This window comes from Peromyscus maniculatus, chromosome 13, assembly GCF_049852395.1.
Source record: "Peromyscus maniculatus bairdii isolate BWxNUB_F1_BW_parent chromosome 13, HU_Pman_BW_mat_3.1, whole genome shotgun sequence".
In the NCBI taxonomy this organism is placed as follows: domain Eukaryota; kingdom Metazoa; phylum Chordata; class Mammalia; order Rodentia; family Cricetidae; genus Peromyscus; species Peromyscus maniculatus.
In genome coordinates, this window is record NC_134864.1 from 28,362,711 (window position 1) to 28,381,413 (window position 18,703).

The following is an 18,703-nucleotide window of genomic DNA, read 5'->3' on the forward strand; positions in this document are numbered from 1 at the left end:
AGAGATCCATCTGGCTCTGCCTCCCCATGCTGGGGTTAAAGGTGTGTTCCTGACTTGAATTCCTAAGAAGAAACAGAAGATAGGAACCTCCTCATATTCTTGACATAGCAAAGCACTCCTTGATCTTTCTCTCTCTCTCTCTTTCTCTCTCTCTCTCTCTCTCTCTCTCTCTCTCTCTCTCTCTCTCTCTCTCTCAATCTCTCTCAATCTCTCTCTCTCTCAATCTCTCTCTCTCTCTCAATCTCTCTCTCTCTCTCTCTCTCTCTCACACACACACACACACACACACACACACACACACACTTCAGAATGAATTCATAGTTCAAAGAGGGGATGTTTATTGATTTTTCTTAGTCCCTTAATTGACCTCTAACATGATTTTCAACAATTTAGAAACCTTTTTCTAATACATCTTGAACTTCATTCAACCTAGTCTGATTAGGGTGTGGTCATGTTACATATGTAAATGGCAGAGGGCAGAGGTCAAGAGCAGTCATCTTGACATCCTTCTTCACAGTGTATGAATGGAGCCACTGCCACAGTCACAATCCATCATGCTTTGACATCAAGCTATCGCTACCATAAGCCCGGCAAGAGCAAGCAATATTCTGACATTTGGATTCAATCTCCTTAAGTGAAGCCAGGTTATGATCTAATTATCCTATGACTACCTGAGTTTTGCAGTTTTACAGATGAGACAGCCCTTGGTGTAGTGAGAAATTGTTTCAAATCAGAGTTACCATTTTCCAAAAATACTTCCAATGATTTACTTGGCATTTGTAAATGTCAACCTAAAGAATCCCTCCGTGGTCATGTAAAATATTCAGAAAATGTCACATACATATATGGCTTGAATTATTTTCAAAATGTTGTAATTATCAGCAGGAAACAGAATTCAGATAGAAAAACATCAACCTTAGAAAGTTGAGATTCAGTCCAACTTGTGGCGCACACCTGTAACCCCAGCACTTGGGAGAGAGAGGTGGGAGGCCAAAGGTTCAAGGTCGATTCCAGCTGGAGAATCATTTAGAGAGAGAAAGGCTTGGGGGTGAGGGTGGGGTCACAGGAAACTTCAACCTGATTTTTTTTTTCTGCTCAAAGCTACGACGCTGTGAACTAAAAATAGACTGAAAACAGTCTTTGTCTTCGGATCACAGAAGTACATCACTCTGTTGTATCACCTCAGCTGGTCACTTTTCTACACTAAACTACTGTTGCCTATTAGTGAAATGGTTGTACTGACTGAATCCTTGCATGTATCACATGACACAGGTATGGGAGATCCGAAAAGAGAGGCTCACATGGTTGACCTCTGATGGGGTCTATTTCCTGGTTCGTTCAGTGACATTTTGTGATTGTTACTCTCCTGTCACTGTCTCTTTTATGGCTGACACCCTTGAATGTAGATCAGCTCATCACTTAGTACATAAGAATTTCTTATGCGAAGTTAGGAAGACACCAAGTATTTTGCTTAGCCAACCTCAGTGTGTTTTGAGGCATGCACCACCCATATTTGTACTTTATTTCTACAAAAAAAAAAGAGTTGAAAATAATAAGAAAAAACTCTTATGTTTGGCACAAGTAAATTCCAGTTTGGGTGGTGCTGTGTCCCCTAGAGAGTTCTGGGTGTCTTCTAATTCTTACTGGGAAGGTATGTGATTGGACCAGATAACATCTACAGCCTTGTAGTTCTAAAAACCCTTTGTGATTCTCAGGTGTGTTGAAACATGTTTGGTTCTAGAAAGACCAATTTAAAATAAAAGGGCACATTCTGGGGGAAAATACTCTTATTGATTCATTTGTGCATGACTCCTTCTCAAAACGTCTTTTGAATTAAGTTCTGGCAAGTGGAATATTAAAAATAAGGTCAGTATAAATTTGAAATAAAAAATTAGTTCCAAAGAGTAGAATACAATATTCTTCCTGAATATCTGGTTCCATGTTGAATAGAGCCATAAGTTTCCTAAACACCAAGGCAGGAAAGAAAGGTTTATGGGCTTCAGATAAACCTAAGGTTGCCAAATATTAAAGGCTTTTGACAGTGAAAAGATGTTCCATGTGGCTCATTTTCTGGAAGAAAATGAAGAAGAAAGGAGAAGGAGCTAGGAAATGTCTCCACCTCTGTGGCTAGGTCATTCATAGAAAGAAAGGCCCAGGTAAAAAGAGCAGATGTGAAAATGTACTCAACCTACTAGAAATCAGGAAAGTATCATCCAATTCATCAAAGCATCAACGAAGTGTGGATATAATCTTCAGGTCGGCAAAGACTAAAGCATTACATGAGAGCAAATGCTGGTGAAGATATCAAGACATTGAGACCCTGGAGGGTGCTTTCACATAGGTAGAAAATGTTCTCCCCAGATCTGTGACATTAAATATGTGGACTCAATCCTCTAGCCTTTCTACTACTGATGCTATTCTCTATAAAACACTAGGCGCTCAAGGAATAGACATGTGCTGCTGTGTGCAGCAAGGCTGCCACTGTTAGAGGATTTGCCAGTGTATGACTAGTATAGCACATGATGAAGTACATGAAGCAGGAGGTTAGAAGTATGTTAAATGTGTACAGAACTTCAAAACTAGCACTGAACAGAAAAATGTTATAAGCAGAAATATATGCTACATGGATGTACATTCAACACACTCGGTGACAAATTCTCAAAGCTATGTGTGTTTGTGTGTAGAAGGTAGACATCAGAACATATTGTGAATATAGTATAAAAGCAAATGTATTGTGAAAGAACTGTGGGATGTGGGGCAGAAAATAAAAGGAAAAAAATCCAAGTAACATGAACTAAACAGGAGCGTTCCATGGACAGAATGCTGTAAACACAAGTCTTTGATCATTTTTAAATTTGCTTCTCTGAGGTGCATACTTCATAAATTTTTTCTAAATATTTAACAGTTGAGGCAAAATCAGATTAAGAACAGGTGTGGATAACAGAATAAACATCAAGTGTACTTGAAAATTTTCATGGAAGCCGAGCCTGAATGACCGATTTTTTTTTTGTTTGTTTGTTTGTTTTTAGTTTTAAAGGGTAGTTGCCCTCACTTAGCCAGAGAAAATAAACTTTAACAAATGTGTTCTGGTCAGCAGCAATTGAAGGGCAGATTGACATAAAGTTCATTCCAGGGCCTCCTATTCCCTAGCATATAATAAGGATTCAATAAAATCTGTAGAAATATAACACTTAGAAACTGTACTATTACTCAGGGAGATAAGACTTAAGCCCTGAAAACATGCTGATGCTTTCCTACTCGGTAGAAAATAACTGATATATAAGGTGGACTTAGGCCAGCAAGTTGATCCCATTGCCATGGGAGACCAGGGTAGTTTTTGCCTTCTTTTATGGGCATTAGATCTTCTAGAAAATGAGTCCAGATATAAAATCCCTTTTAAATAAAGATGGAATAAGGACAAGGCTTAGCCAGGCACTTAGTTCATTTATGCTTGCATGAAAAAATAAATGTTTTTATTTGGAAATTTGGTGATTCTTTCATTGAAAGCAGAGTCCAGGTTACTAGCAATAATTGGGGGGGGGGGTGGCAAAAAATAATTATTGGGGATCAACTGTGCAAGGTATAGTATTCACTTTCACTCCTGGACCAAAGAACTTCATTTTTTTTATACTAGTAATTGGTAAATATGATTGTATTTTATTAAATTCTCCATTACCATTTTAATTACGTAGATATTCTGTAATGTCTCTCAGTGTTGAGTCATTCATGAGGCGGGTCTCTGGGCAAAATTTAGTAAGTACTCTTTCTCTCCACTGTAAGAAGTGGGAAGGAAGCAGCTGTAGAGCCCATGCCTCTCCGTCACCTTAATGACACCCTGTTTAGGAATATCTTACCAGGGAACTGTGGAAAGAGCTAATCTTATACAAAGGGTATGTAATTTGCTGGTGGTAGGATTTCAAGCTTCCGGAGACGTGTGAGTGTCGGTGTGTGGGCATGTGCCTACGTTCCCTGGGGAAGTATAGTCACTGATCCTGGGTAACAGCTGATCTTACAACACGGCAGAAGCATCTTTTTAAATAACCTCATCATCAGAGCAACGAATCCCCCAAATGACCTGATTAATCTAAAAACACTCCTGAGATATCAGTATGTTCAGATTCATGAACTGTCATGCATTCATGACAAAGACATTAAATGATTGTGGGATGGACACATCTGAAAAATGCCACTTCAGAATAAGCAGTGAAAAAACTATCAAGACAGATTTTTTTTTCTCATTTGGATAACAATACCATCTTCTAAATACAATAAATATTTATCCATGCCTTTAACCAGATAAATCTTTAGGGATAGAAATTCTTACAAGCTAGATAGAGCCTACCTTGGTTCACGACACTGGGCGAAGGTGACATATCTTTGGCATTACCATGCAAGTCCCTATTTTCTGTAACTCCATCTACTGCAGGAATTTGTAACTTTGGGGAAATGTTTTTGTGATTAAATTGCTGGCTGTAAGGTATTTCCAAATGCTTGGAGGAGGAGCCGGATCCTTAATTGAATAGGACAGACTATGCTTAGATTTGGCCTTTGCACGAAACTTGGGTGATTTTCATAGTTAAATGGCTTCTGGCAGGAAGAGTTATTGACTTTGGAAAGATTCAATCAGTGCTGCTTTTCAGTCCTTTCCTGCTTCCCTGTAAAGTAATAGTTGCCTTTTTAAAGTTCTAAGGCTTTCCACCACACCCTTATATAGTAGAAGCGGTTGCCCTTTGGCAGGGAGTGGGGGTATTGGATGTTTAGCTTCAGATCATAGCCCCTTTGGGGTCTTTCTTGCTATGTTTGCCCACAGCTTAGTAGATTCATACTCTAATAATTTTAATGAGTAAATCAAATGCCAGCATCATAAAACAGATGCCATAACTTGGAGATGTGGACCAGTTTGGCTTACTATCATTTGGTATAATTTGACCTCTTTTAAAATCCCTTCTGAAGAACTTTATATCAGTTACTTATCATTCTTCCCTCATAATAACTATTCACTAGCTCAACAAATGCTTACTGAATGTCCTTTACATTAAGTGCAGGTTACACAAAAAATGTTCTTTCTGGAGTAGTTATTGTTCAACTTAGCCAGTTTGAGTAGGCACCCAATGCCCCCATTATGACCAAGGTCCCCATTTCATTAGCCATTGTGATTGGAGCTGTCAACTGTATCTCTCTGTGAGCCATTTGTTTATGGAGGTGACTTCATACAAGGGTATGCTTTCTCCATAGAGCAACCCACATTGAATGACTAATCACTGACAGGAATACAGAGGACCAGCCTCTATGTCCATCAATCTGAAGGATTATCCAGATGGAGAGACCAACATTTCCTTCCCCTGAATCCTTCTTCCCCCAATACAGCAATTGTTTTCCACAGGCATGTTCCACAAATCTTCATATTATAAGCAAAACTCTCCAGGATGGCAACCCAAGACTCGAGAGAGCCACAGGGCATCAACTGTCAGAGGTGGTCTTCTGGGTCCCTGTAATCACTGCATCCATTAGCTCAGCAAGTATCCAGAAAAACAATATAATTTGGTCTCTAAAATATTCAGTGCTTATCAGTTACCTGGAATTCAAGCAAGAACAAACTATCTGGCAATTACAAACAAAACCCTTACAATTGGCTTGGGTTGATTCTCCATGAGTGAATTCACAGTGCCTTGAATGATAAAACCCTAGGTTGTTTTTTGGTTTGTTTGTTTCATTTGTTAACCGATACATGACAATTGTTTCTTTTGAAAAGTAAACTGAGTCCTTAGCTGCTCCAGCAGTGTTTCTGTGGGATTCCTCCCGACTTTCTCACATCACACATTAAAGTAACCTTCACTGAGTGTTTCACCCATTCACAGAACGAGCACTGATCACCGGACACACGTTGCTCCACCACCCTTTGTGTCTAGAACACAAATGGAATATACTTCCTTCCACTTAGATTGCAAGGAGAGGAGAGAACCCACCCCCAACCCCAGAAGGACCTGGCAGGAGACAGAGGTTACATCAGAATGACTCTCCTTCTGGTATCAGCTACATTTACCCTTGGCTTTCAAAGCAGTGTGCCCACAGCTGCCAGAACAAGGTCCACCAGGGCTGTGTGCCTTTAGATTTTGTGGGTTTATTTTGTTGGAATTTTCTTGAAGAAAAGGAAGAAAGATCTAGCACCTTTCCTGTGATGGAAAACTAAGGAGTCCCTTCCACTTCTTATAAAAAGTAATCATTGTTATCCCCAAACTCCAGGAAAAATAAGTGTATTGAGTCCTAAACTATACTACTTTCTTTCTCGGCATCCATTATCAAATGTTAGTTGATCACCTTATCCATACAAAAGCGTGTTCAACACACTTGGCATGGACCAGAGAACAAAACAGACCCTGTCCTTGCCTTAACTCCTGGCTATGGCCCACAGTCTCATCCATACTACCTCGTGGGAGATGGGTTGGGGCTGAGGGAAGGAAAGAGAGATGATGTGAAACAGATTTCTGGATTTCTGCCTGGAAATGCTTTTGAATATTCTATCTCATTCTCAAGACCATGTGACTGACTTACATTTTTGCTTAGACTATGTGGTTGTTTTTATTTCAACCACTGAAATACAATTTTTGGCTTAAACAGACGAAAAAAAAATCTCATGAGGGTGAGGAGAGGTTGACAGTGAAGGGGGCGGGGGGGGGGGGGGGAGGGGCATGTCCCTGGCAGCCATCTTAACTGGGCCGTGGGACTTGTTTGGGGAAATTATTTGAGCTAATCATTTATGTCTATTAAAAGTGAAGGAATTCTGAAAACCAATGTGAATTTATACTGATTGTATGTTCTTTAAGTGTCATGTTCTTTCTGTAGTTATTTAAGTGTATAGAAATTAAAAGCTAAATATCTGACTTTAGAGAAAAAACTTGGTTCAGTCATATTGGAATGGTGTTCTGATCACTCCAGGAGATGAAAAGGTTCAGTCACTACTTTAATTACTAGGACACTTAAACTCTTTTAAATTTGTTACTCTTCAATCATCCTATTATAAAATTGATTAATGTTTTCACAAATCAAAGTATCTTTTGTTTTGCCATGGGAGACTTCAAATATTGGCAAATATTACAAAAATATTTGTTTATTTTTACATATTCCACTTTTTTTCTACCAAAGATTTTCAATGGCTGATGGAGATTCCTGCCTCAATGAGGTGACAGACAGAAGACAGACAGACAGACAGACAGATAGATAGATAGATGAAGATATTAAAAATTGGTGTCACTGTATAATAAACTATGTGTCAGTGAATATAGTTACTAAGTTAGTTTTCCTGAACGTCAAAGGAAACCTGTATACGCTGACATTCATATTTTACCCTGAACATGTAGCACTCTTTAGTGAAGCAAAGATTTTTTTGATGCCAGGGTTTGACAAGAAGTTCTTTTCCATGACATAATTTTTATGACCATTTGTTATTCTTTTGAGAAATTCAGTCTCTCTCTCTCTCTCTCTCTCTCTCTCTCTCTCTCTCTCTCTCTCTCTCTCTCTCCCTCTCTCTCTCTCTCTCTCTCTCCTCTCTCTCTCTCTCTCTCTCTCTCTCTCTCACACACACACACACACACACACACACACACACACACACACACACACACACGCACACCATGGTGTGTTTTCATGTTTGCCATTGCTGTGTCTTCTCTCCTAGATATATCTGGTCTTTGTTTGATCCAGTGTCGACTTCCGTCCACTTAAGAAATTCACTGAATTGCTTTCTGCTTCTGGCAGATTCTTTTAGTGTCTTGTTGTATGAAAATACTTTCACTTTCCCTCAGCTAAAATTTTTCTTGGTCCGTGGTGTACTGACATTTATCTTCTCTTTGTTAATAAATAATAAAATATAATAAGATAAAAACGAAAACCATCATATCAAAGTTGGACAAGGCAGACTAACAGAAGTAAAAATGGACCCAACAGAGGGCACAAGAATCAGAGACCCACTCGTTCACACACTCAGGAGTCCCATTAAAAACACTAAACTGAAAGCTATAATGTATACACAAAGGACTGGCTGCAGACCCATGTCAGCCCTGTGCTTGCTGCTTCTGTCTCTGTGAGTTCATGTGATTTTGGCTCAGCTGACTTAGAGGGCCTTGTTCTCCTGGTGTCCTCCATCCCCTCTGGCTCTTTACACTCTTTCCACCTCCTTTTTCTGTAATCAGGGTAAGATTAGCCTGTGGACATGCCTATGGCAGACTGTCTTGGCTGTTAACTGATAAAGGAAAACTCAACCCATTGTGGGCATCACTGTTCACTAAGCAGGGGAGCCTTAACAGTGTCAGTGTGGAGATGGCTAGTTGTGAGGAAGCAAGCAAGAGAACAATTAGAACTGCCTGGGTTCATTTCTCTCTGCCCTTGTCTGTGGCTGTGATGTGACTAGCTGCTAGAGTTCCTGCTTTGACCGCCCCGCCCCTCAGTGATGGACTGTAAACTGCAATTGGGAGCTGGCCTGACCCTTTCTCTCCTAAGTTGCTTTTTGTCAGATATTTTAATCAGAGCAACAAAAATTAAATTAGGATTCTGTGGAGATAAGTACTTTTGTTTAAATTTCATTGGGAAATAAAAATAGGTGTGTGATTTTGTAGATGACAAGTTGGTGTATATTTTACACAAGAATTGGGCATAGTAATTGTGTTGTTGCTATAGCAACCCCTAACTGTTTGAGGTCTGGTGAGAGGAAACCATTCCGTAGGACTTGTTAGTGACTGATTTCATATTTAGAAAACATTTTATGTGACTAGTAAGCAAGTAAAATATACCTTACCAGTTTGAATTCTTAGCTTGCCAAGGGCCGAAGCAAGAGCAGAAAAGAAGTCACTGTAACCCACAAAAGAGTGGAAAATAGATTTACAACGGTGTGAGGGAAGGGCTGATTTATTTGACATGAGCTCCTGTGTGAATGCTGATTGGGATCCAAGTAATTAATACAGTAGTTGTGTAAGCTTTCCTTCTGCACACCAGGCATGTGTAGGTAGGAACCTTTACCTCTCAGGACCCCCTGAGGTAAACATTCACAGCAACCTCGGCAGCAGCAGCACAAACCCCAAATCTCTGTTCTCATCAAGGAACCAAATGAATGTGACACTAGTTGGTGGGAGCAGTGTCTCCCTGGGAACAGGAAGGAGAGAGTGTGAATGATGATGGAGGTCATTCCCTTGTTTTATGATGGAGTGTTTACATCTGGCTTACATACATACATTCTCTTATATTCTCCATGTCATCTCTTAAGTGACTTATAATGTCTAATATAACATAAATATAATACATATCTGCAACTCAGCATTGTTTCTGTATTAAAGACAGGAATAAAGAAACTCTGCATCCTCAGATCATATATGATTTTGGACATTGCATCTGAGGATGTGGCACCCATAGACACAGGGCTGACTTTATCTAAATTCTTAAGACAAGTTACCACATACTGGCTCAATAGCAAAGCAATATGTAAACAATAGTTTTTCCTTTGAGAAAACATTTTATTCTCATATGTAGCTGGAGAGCTTTTCTCTTCATGTCCCACCAAGTCCTGCCAGTCCTGGAACCCACTTATAAAATAAACACACAGACGCTTACAATATTTAAACTGCTTGGCCATTAGCTCAGGCCTATCATTGTCTAGCTCTTACTCTTATATTTAGCCCATTTCTATTAATCTATACTTTGCCACATGGCTCGTGGCTTACTGGTACCTTACATCTTGCTTGTCCTGGCAGCGGCTCCAGGCAGTCTCCCTCTGCCTTCCTGTTCCCTCAATTCTCCTCTCTGTTAGTCCCGCCTATATCCCTGTCTGGCTATTGGCCAATCAGTGTTTTATTTATATAGAGCGATATCCACAGCACTCATACTTCATAGTAAAGAAAGGGGATTTTAAAAAGTAATAAACGGGACTAAAGAGATGACTCAGCAGTTGGGAGCATGTATTGCATTTGAGGAGGACCTGAGTTTTGTTCTCAGCACCTACATCAGGTGCTCACGACCACCAGTAACTCTTACTCCAAGAGATCCAACACCTTCTGGCCTGCACAGGCACTTGTGTGCCTCTCCTGTGTATGCATGCATGCAAGGTTAAAGATAAAATAGTTTTTTAAAGGAAATCAATAAAACAAATAAAGGAGTATAAATTCTGGAGCCCACAGACTCCTTTAAAGGTTACCCCAACTTGTGCTCCTTATTAACAATGTTTCTTGAGGGAGCCACTTCAGTTTCTCAATGTTTGACTACTGTTTTTTTTTTTAATCTGTGAAGTAGAACTAATCACAAGATGGCCTCCTACTTGGTGAATAGACTAAGTGGCATTGGCAGATACACTTTTTTCACTGTAAAGTGCTTCAACATTATCAATATAGTCTAAGCCTGTTCAAGAGGCATTTCCAGGAGGATTCTGATGTCAAGAAAAAAATCTGGAGAGAGACTCAGCAAACCCTTTCAGAAGAAAGTCTATATATGAGTGGAAGTTAAGCTGGTGAGATGGACCAATCAGTAAGGACAGTTGCTATCAAGCCTGATGACCTCAGTTCAATCCCTGGTACCCCAGGGTAGAAATAGAGAACCAACTCCAAAAGCTATGTTCTGACCTCTGCATATGTGCTCTGGTGTACACACACACACACACACACACACACACACACACACACACACAAAATTAATTAATTAGATAGATAGATAGATAGATAGATAGATAGATAGATAGATAGATAGATAGACAGACAGATAATTGCGTGAATCCTAGGTCCAGCTACTGGGCTAGTTGCTAGCTCTGATGTTCTCTAGCTCTGAATTAGAAACAAATTAATTAAATTTTTTGTGCCTCAGTGTCTTCATCTATAAAAATGGAAATTAAGAATGATTCCTTCCAGAGTTATAATATGTAACATCACATAACAACAAAGGAACAGTGATATGGGTGACGGATTTTAGCCAGGTGACTTGAAAGTGAGAAGGTCATTCTACATCATCTCAATGGATTCAGTCTAGCCACGTGAATCCTTAAATTTAGAGATAACTTTCATGGCTGCGGAGGAAGAAGAGATGAAAGAAGAAGAAAAATAAGATTGCAATATGAGATTCAACCACTATTCCCGACTTTGTAGGTGGAAGAAGGTGGCATACTCAATAAGAGTATGTTGAAGATCTGTTATACATAGCACATAATCCGATACGCTGGGAAAGAAAGCAGACTCGCTGTACTCTCTTGTCTCAGTGAATGTGCAGAGAATCATTTACAAAGAATATGCAAAGATAAGTATGACCAGAAATAAAATAACAAAGGAGACCATAGCTGAATTCTGTGATTCTCTTCATCCATTGTTTACCTAAGAAGGAGGCTGCTTGAAGCCCTGAGACTAAGGGTTGAGGGGATGTCATTGCTAAAGGTAGGCTGTTCTTTCAATAAGCAGATCTTGATCCTTGGGAAAAGCAAAGGGGAATGAGCCATGGCATTAGCCCTTAGGGATTGCATCAAGATTTTAAAACTCCCCTAAGGGGAGAGACTGTGGCAGGCTAAGTGGAGGCAACAGTTCCAAAGAGTGTGACGTTCTGACTATTGACTACAGCTAGGAAAAGTGAAGAGAGGGAAATGATTTTTGCAGCCTGGCTGCACATCAGAAACCCATGGGAATGTTCCACAGGCAGGTTCCTAAGCATCTATGTCAGAAATAAATAGACCGTCCCCCAAATTCCTAATGGATCTTGATGCAGTCTGAGGATCGGGAAGTCGTAGTGTGGGACAGACAGTGCACAGGTGAACTACAGAGTGAGCGTCAGACCACGGGAAGGAGCTGAGCACTTGTTGGCTGTGGGCCTGGCAGGAGGAGGTGGCTCCCTGCCAGAGGGATTCATGGGGATGGCTACAAAGATAGATGTGTGCCTAGAAGGTGGGACAGGAAGAAGACGGGACACAAGCAAAAGCCCACTGGATTTAAAATTCCTAAGGACTAGATGATATCCACTACCCCCACCCCAGGGTGCCCAGTACTGTGACACACAATGAACTAAAATAAATAAATAAATAAATAAATAAATAAATAAATACAAAATTTTTAAAAAAACTGTTCACTAAATGCTTAAGTAATTATATATGACATGAAATCTGGAAAGCAGGGCTGGAACAGGAAAACAGAGTTTCACCAAAGCAAAATAACCAAATTTAAAATGATGAAAGTTTTGAGGGCGGTGATGAGTTCACTTTCAGACTTACTGGGTTAAAAGGCATGATAAAAATGGATCAAAGTATGCAAGGGAAATGTGTAGAGATGGCTTGTGGGGCTCCTGCACCTCAATCCTGGAAACTTTGTCAACCCTTCGTGTTGTATTTGCATGTGACTAGCAGACTAAAGTATGAACTGTGCTTCTGACAGGTTACATCTGCTCTGGGGACTGCTGAATGTCACTTGAAGGCCCCTGTGTCGGCTTCAGAGAACTCCTGTTGAATGACAAAGACGCTGAGAACAGTAAGTTCAAGTGGGGAACAGTGTGGGAAGAATGGGCCTGTGAGGCCGGCCATCCTCAGCGAAAACAGAAAAGCAACAGGGTAGGAAGATGTACTCCCAGAATTCAGTTAGCTGCCAGCTCCGACTCCACCTCTTACCCAACACACACACACACACACACACACACACACACACACACACACACACACACACCACATATATACCACACATACACACATACCACACATATACATATACCATATATACATACACTCACTACACATACCCCACACAGAGACATACACACCACATACACACACACACACAAACACCACATACACACACACCACACATGCACATACCACACATACCATACATACACAAATCACACATACATACACGTCATATATACACACGCAGCACATACACATATACACACACCACACATACACATACACCACTCATATACACATACCACACATACACACACTCATCACACATACCCCATACACAGACATATACACCACATACACACACACACACACACACACACACCACATACACACCACACATACACACATACCACACTTACACTCACCACATATAAACACACACACAGACACACACACACACACACACACACACACACACACACACACACACACACACACCCCAGCATGCTCTCTTCCATCTAAAAGTAATCATGGACCCAAACTGACTTTTCTTGCAGCCACAACAGAGAGGCCTAAAGGGATAGTAAATGCACAGTAACTTTTCCAGAATCAAAACTGTCCCATTTCTCCAGTCTCTGATCTAACAGAATTACGTTAAAGATGTGCTTCAGGTTTGGGGATGGAGCTCAGTGGTAAAGTGCTTGTCAGTCATGTACAGGGAACATGGGAATTGTCTCAGGTTGATTTAATTGCATTGGGAAGAGAGCCAAAAAGCCTGCTTATTATATAGTGCAGCAGAAATTAAACAAGAACTATTCTCTTCCTACTGACACCCTTTTCCGACTCTTGAAGATCTTTTTCTTTTAGTTTTTCCTTTTGTTTGCCAACCTTAACTTGTACAAGGACTAGATAACATTAGCATCTATGAGAAAAAGACTAGGTACAGTCAGTAAGTAAGAAGTGACCACTGGGGAGGGGAGAAGTGGGGAGGAGGGTTGGGGAATGCCTTGCTGTCTCCATAGCTGCGCTTTGCCATCATGTGTCCTGCCATATTTAAGAGGCATGAGCAGAAAAATTATATTATAATATACAATAGTGTGTTAACAATATATTTTAAAATATTAATACCATAACAATGGACTGAATTTGGGTGACTTTGATTACTGTGTTCCTTCTTCAGTTATAGAAGAAATGGTATCTGAAACACAGAAAATACAGAAAGCTCATAAATGTAGAATTATCTACTGTTCTGGTATCGATGTGGTAACAAACTTAGACAGGGAATGTCTACTTAGTTGTTATATGTCTATATGTAAATTATTTATGATATGGCCTTATGTTACTAATATGACCTGCACACTGGAGTTTCTGCGGACTCCTCAGAAATTATCTTTAAGTTCTATTTTAGACCATCTGTTCTTTGATTTTTGATAATCTTTGAACCACACTACCAAAATTTTGAGGCTTTTTATTCTAGAAACTGGGGCTCTTTCTCTAACATCAATAAACTATGTACAATAAGAACAATTATCAGGTAAGAATTACATTCACAGTGTCTAGTTCATTTGTATTTAGCAACTTTGAAGAAAGTACTCTATTATCTGCCCTATCTTGGTGAGTCCAAAGCTTTGTATCTAAATTACTTTCTATCATAACTTGTATTACCAACCTAAAAATATCTTTTTGGACCTTAAAATATTTTCTTAGATAAACAACTTAAGCTTTTATGTCTCTCAACCTTTATAAACATTACATCTGCTCTGTGAGTTTCTTTTCTGAATTTGGTAACAAGGAAACCTGTAAGATCATAACTATCTTAAACCCCGTCAGAGACCTGAGAAGGATAAATGTTACCTGAGTAAACAGGAAGGTCAGAGCAAGCAACTTCTGAAACTATAGAAACAGCAGAGACAGCTGGCTGCCTGGCCAGTCACCCAAGGCTCCTCTGCAACGCTGGAGCATCCATCTTCAGCCTGCAGGCCTAGAGTATCTGACAGACTTTGCTGTGAGGCAGGGATTTTGAAGGCCTGGCCTACCTTGTCTTGGCAAAGTTTAGCAGTCAACTTCCTTTGTGTCCTGCTTGTCCAACTTGGACAACATACCATCAATAGCCGAGGAAAGGGAAGTTTCTTGCCCAGTGGTTAGCTTTGCCACATTTGAAGTAAACTCCATATAGAGGTCCTTCAATGCCCATCATATTCTTTGAAGTAGATTAGTGCTGGCAGGAGCAGACACTTCTTACTCTCAGGAAAAGCCTTATGTTATTAAAACGTCTTAAGTGCCATATTCTGTAGATCTCTGAAGTATTTGAAGACCACCTAGCTATCAAAGCTGGGCGGTGCTGGCTCACGCTTTAATCCCAGCACTCGGGAGGTAGAGCCAGGTGGATCTTTGTGAGTTGGAGGCCAGCCTGGACTACCAAGTGAGTTCCAGGAAAGGCTACACAGAGAAACCCTGTCTTGAAAAACCAAACCATGGCTTTTCGTTTCCTATAGAAACTAAAGCATAACCTCTCACCCAACACAGCACATTTCCTGACTTCCATTCTGAAGTTAAGACATCCTTAAAGTACATAGGATGGTTTAATTCAGCAGGTTTTTTTTCTTCACAATCCAATGTCTCTCTGCAGCTGTTGTTTTTTCTCATTAGCATTTAAAAATTTTTAAGTTCATAAAGCACTATATAGGGTCCAAACATCCTGTGTTATGGTATTTCCTCTCCTTACATGAAAGTAATATTCTTTTTATATTACTTTCCTTTCTCTATAAGAACTTCACTTTATTATTTTCAAACTATTTTTATGAGTGTATGTACCCATTTTCTTTTCTTTCTTCAGCACCTAAGCACATTTTCAAGCATACTGTACCTGTTCAGAGAGTTTCTTGGTCTGGAACCTGGCTTTTATGTACCTGCAGCCATTTATGACAGGGTGAGCCAAGCCTTAAAGAGGCAGGACACCTCTGAGTATCTGTACCTAGGTAGCAGGTGTGTCTACCTAGTGTCTTGCCAGATGCTCACAGGCCTTACTCAAGTGTTTGGCTACACATTAGGGCCTCTTAAAAGAGCCTCACCTCCATACGCTGGGAATTTTCTCAGCTTTCTCATGTCCTGTGCTTAGATATACATGCCTCCACATTAGACACCAAATGTTTGTTGCAAGTCTTTCTTTGGACTGCCAGCTCCTGAGCAATGACATGGAGACTTTTCATTAATTATGAAAACTTGGTCTTAGCTTAGACTTGTTCCCAACTAGTTCCTAAAACTTATTTTAACCCATTTATATTAATTTACATTCTGAGACATGACTGGTTACTTCTCCTCAGTACCATACATCTAACTTCCTCTTTGGCTGGCTGGCAAATCTCCCGTACCTCAAGTTCTTTCCCAGAGTTTTTATCTCTCCCTGGAAGTCCTGCCTATCATAACCAATCAAGCAGATGAGAAAGGACAGAGACACATCTTCACACAGTGTACAAGAAGATTATCCCAACACCACATTGCTTAACCAATATACAGATAGATTATACACTTGGATTATGATTTTTAAATTTTGTGGTATTGCAAATGCATGTCTATGCTTTTGTTTAGAATTTTCCTTTTTTATTAAGAATTTTTTATTCATTTTACATACTAATCAAAGATCCCCCTCTTCCCTCCTCCTGCCTCTGCAGCCTCCCCCTCCCAACTCTAAAAATATTCTTAACTACATGTATGTACTTGTATAAAACCCAATTCGAGTGGACATGGCATGTCTATGCTTTTGTCTGGGCTTTGCTTCCCATACAGTCAGTATTCATTAAATTATATGGCATACTCAGCATTTTATTATAAAATGGATTTTCTCTGTAATGAGTTTGTCTAACTGTAGGTTAAAATTAGTACTCTGTGCTTTAAGGAAGAGGGCGCTAAGCTGACTGGTAGGCTAAGAGTGTGAAATCCACTTTTAGGTTATATTTTCGATGGTTTAATAGACTATCGCTGGCTGTAAATGGGAGGGCATCTGAAGGGCCTCAGAGAACATGCTTGAGGGAAACGGGTACACAGATACTAATGACAAAAAGACTCTGGGTTAGATTGCTTCATATGCAAAACAGTGCCAGGGTGACAAGAATTTTTACTTTACTCAACCACTCTGTGCAAAAATAGCAACAAGAACAACAAAAAACAAAACCCCGTGGCCAGCTCTATGACAAAGAAATTGCATCCCTTAGAACCAAATGTGATTTTTAAAATAAAAAATGTGTGGGTTGCACAAGCTATTAGTGATAATAAGGCATGAATGGTTTTCAAAATGTGTTACAGAAGGCTGAAAGAAAGCAGAGGGCCTCCTGTTTGCATCAGAAGACAGAGAAACTCAAATCATCAAAAGCCGTCACCACAAAGCTTCCATCAGTCAGTCTGGGGGGAGTACCTGAAACCTGCGGAGTCTCTCTGGCTCCAGTGTGTGGGTGGACATGGAGAGCCCAAGTGGACTGAAGTAGCCCAATCTCAATAGACTTAAACAGGACTCAGCACACATCTCCTCTGGCCATTCCTTGTGTTGAGAAGTAGCTACTGGAAATAAAGCCCACACTGAGCAGGAAAATGGTTTAGGAGCAGAGACATAAAGAAGCTAGGTAGATGTGGAAGAAGAAAAAGGGAGCCAGGACATATCTGAAAATAAGGCCATGGAGGAGTTTCCTTTAGCCATGGGGCTACATTCCAAGGCCCTTGCTCAATCCATGAGCAACACCAAAGTCTTGATGTACCTTGTTGTGTTCCTGTATGCATACCAATGATAAAGTTGCCCAGAAACCTAGGATTAGTACCTTGTCCAGTCGTTATTAGAGAGGCTTCCTCCGGCAGCTGATGGGATCCTGTGCAGAGACTCACAGCCAAACATTATGCAGACAGAGTCTAAACTGGAGGTCTCCTTTGGGTCCCTCCCCTAGGAGATTGGGAACCCCACAGAAGAGGGAGGGGAAAGATTGTTGTGGTCAAAAGACATGGAGGACACCAGGAGGAATTGGCCCATCAAATTAACTAAGCAGAGCTCACCTGAGCTCCCAGAGCTGAAGCAGCAAGTTCCTTCTGCATATATGTTATGGCTGGTATCTGAGTGTTTTTGTGGAACTCCTAACTGTGGGAGTGGGTGTATCTCTGACTCTTTTGCCTGCTCTTGGGACTCTTTTCTAAAGGGTTGCCTTGTCCAGCCTCTATATGCAGGGTTTTGCCTTGTATCTTGTTTTGTCCTGTTTGACTGTCTTCTCTTGGAGGCCTGCTCTTTCTGAAGAGGAAACAGAGGGGCAGTGGAACTAGGGGAGAGGTGAAATTAGAGGGAGGGTGGCTGGAAAGAGTAGAGGGATGTATTGTATGAGAGAATAATCTATTTTCAATAAAAATGAATAAATAAAAAAATGTAAAAGGAAACAATAAAAGAAGTTGAGCCCATGAGCTAAACATAGTAAAAGGTTAATGATAGAGCAGAATGCAACATTGTATCCATATTTATTTATCTCCTTTCTCCCCTGTGATGAGGCAAGTAGCATGTACAGTATAAATAACCTATAACCTATAGTAAAGGATGACTCATGTCACTGACTGGATGGAGCCAGACAACACAAGGGGTTATTTTTAATTATAGCATTTAGAATAATACCTAATTTTAAACCTAGGAAGTTTATTTTGAGACTTTTCCATTTAATGTTTATGGCCCATGTTTGACTGTGGGTAATGAATTAACAGAAAAGGAATCACAGATACAGGGAGACTACTGTGTTAGTAAACACATCCTAACAAAAGGAGAAAGGGGAGCTGTAGATCTCAGAGCGATCTGTAGCTCAGCATCTCTCACGCCATGGAAGAAGGACAGTGGTGGGTGCAGAAACAGAGCTGCTGTAGATCTGTGTGGACAGCCATCCTGTCCGTACAGAAGCGTGTAACAGGCATATGTTTAAAATTGCAGCTTATGACTCCAATGTTAAATTCCCTTTAGTCCAACTGTTTTCAAAAATTAATTTTCAGAATGCCTAATGCAAAGTCAAATCTGCCATGTCAAGTTACCATACAGGCAGTAAACTTTTCTCTGCCTGAAAT

The 18,703-nt window shown here is 40.2% G+C and overlaps 1 protein-coding gene across 4 annotated transcripts in view; it reads left to right on the forward strand.

The window, feature by feature from the left end:
• Dlgap1 (DLG associated protein 1) overlaps window positions 1-18,703 on the forward strand; it is an 838,155-nt gene that overhangs the window by 407,140 nt on the left and 412,312 nt on the right. For 3 of the 4 annotated variants that reach the window (XM_042259990.2, XM_042259994.2, XM_042259993.2), the window contains exon 4: window positions 12,384-12,476. The exons of the other annotated variant lie outside the window; for it this stretch is intronic. The gene's annotated coding sequence lies outside the window, so the exon portion shown is untranslated. The remainder of the gene's footprint in view (window positions 1-12,383; window positions 12,477-18,703) is intronic. 4 annotated transcript variants of the gene reach the window in all.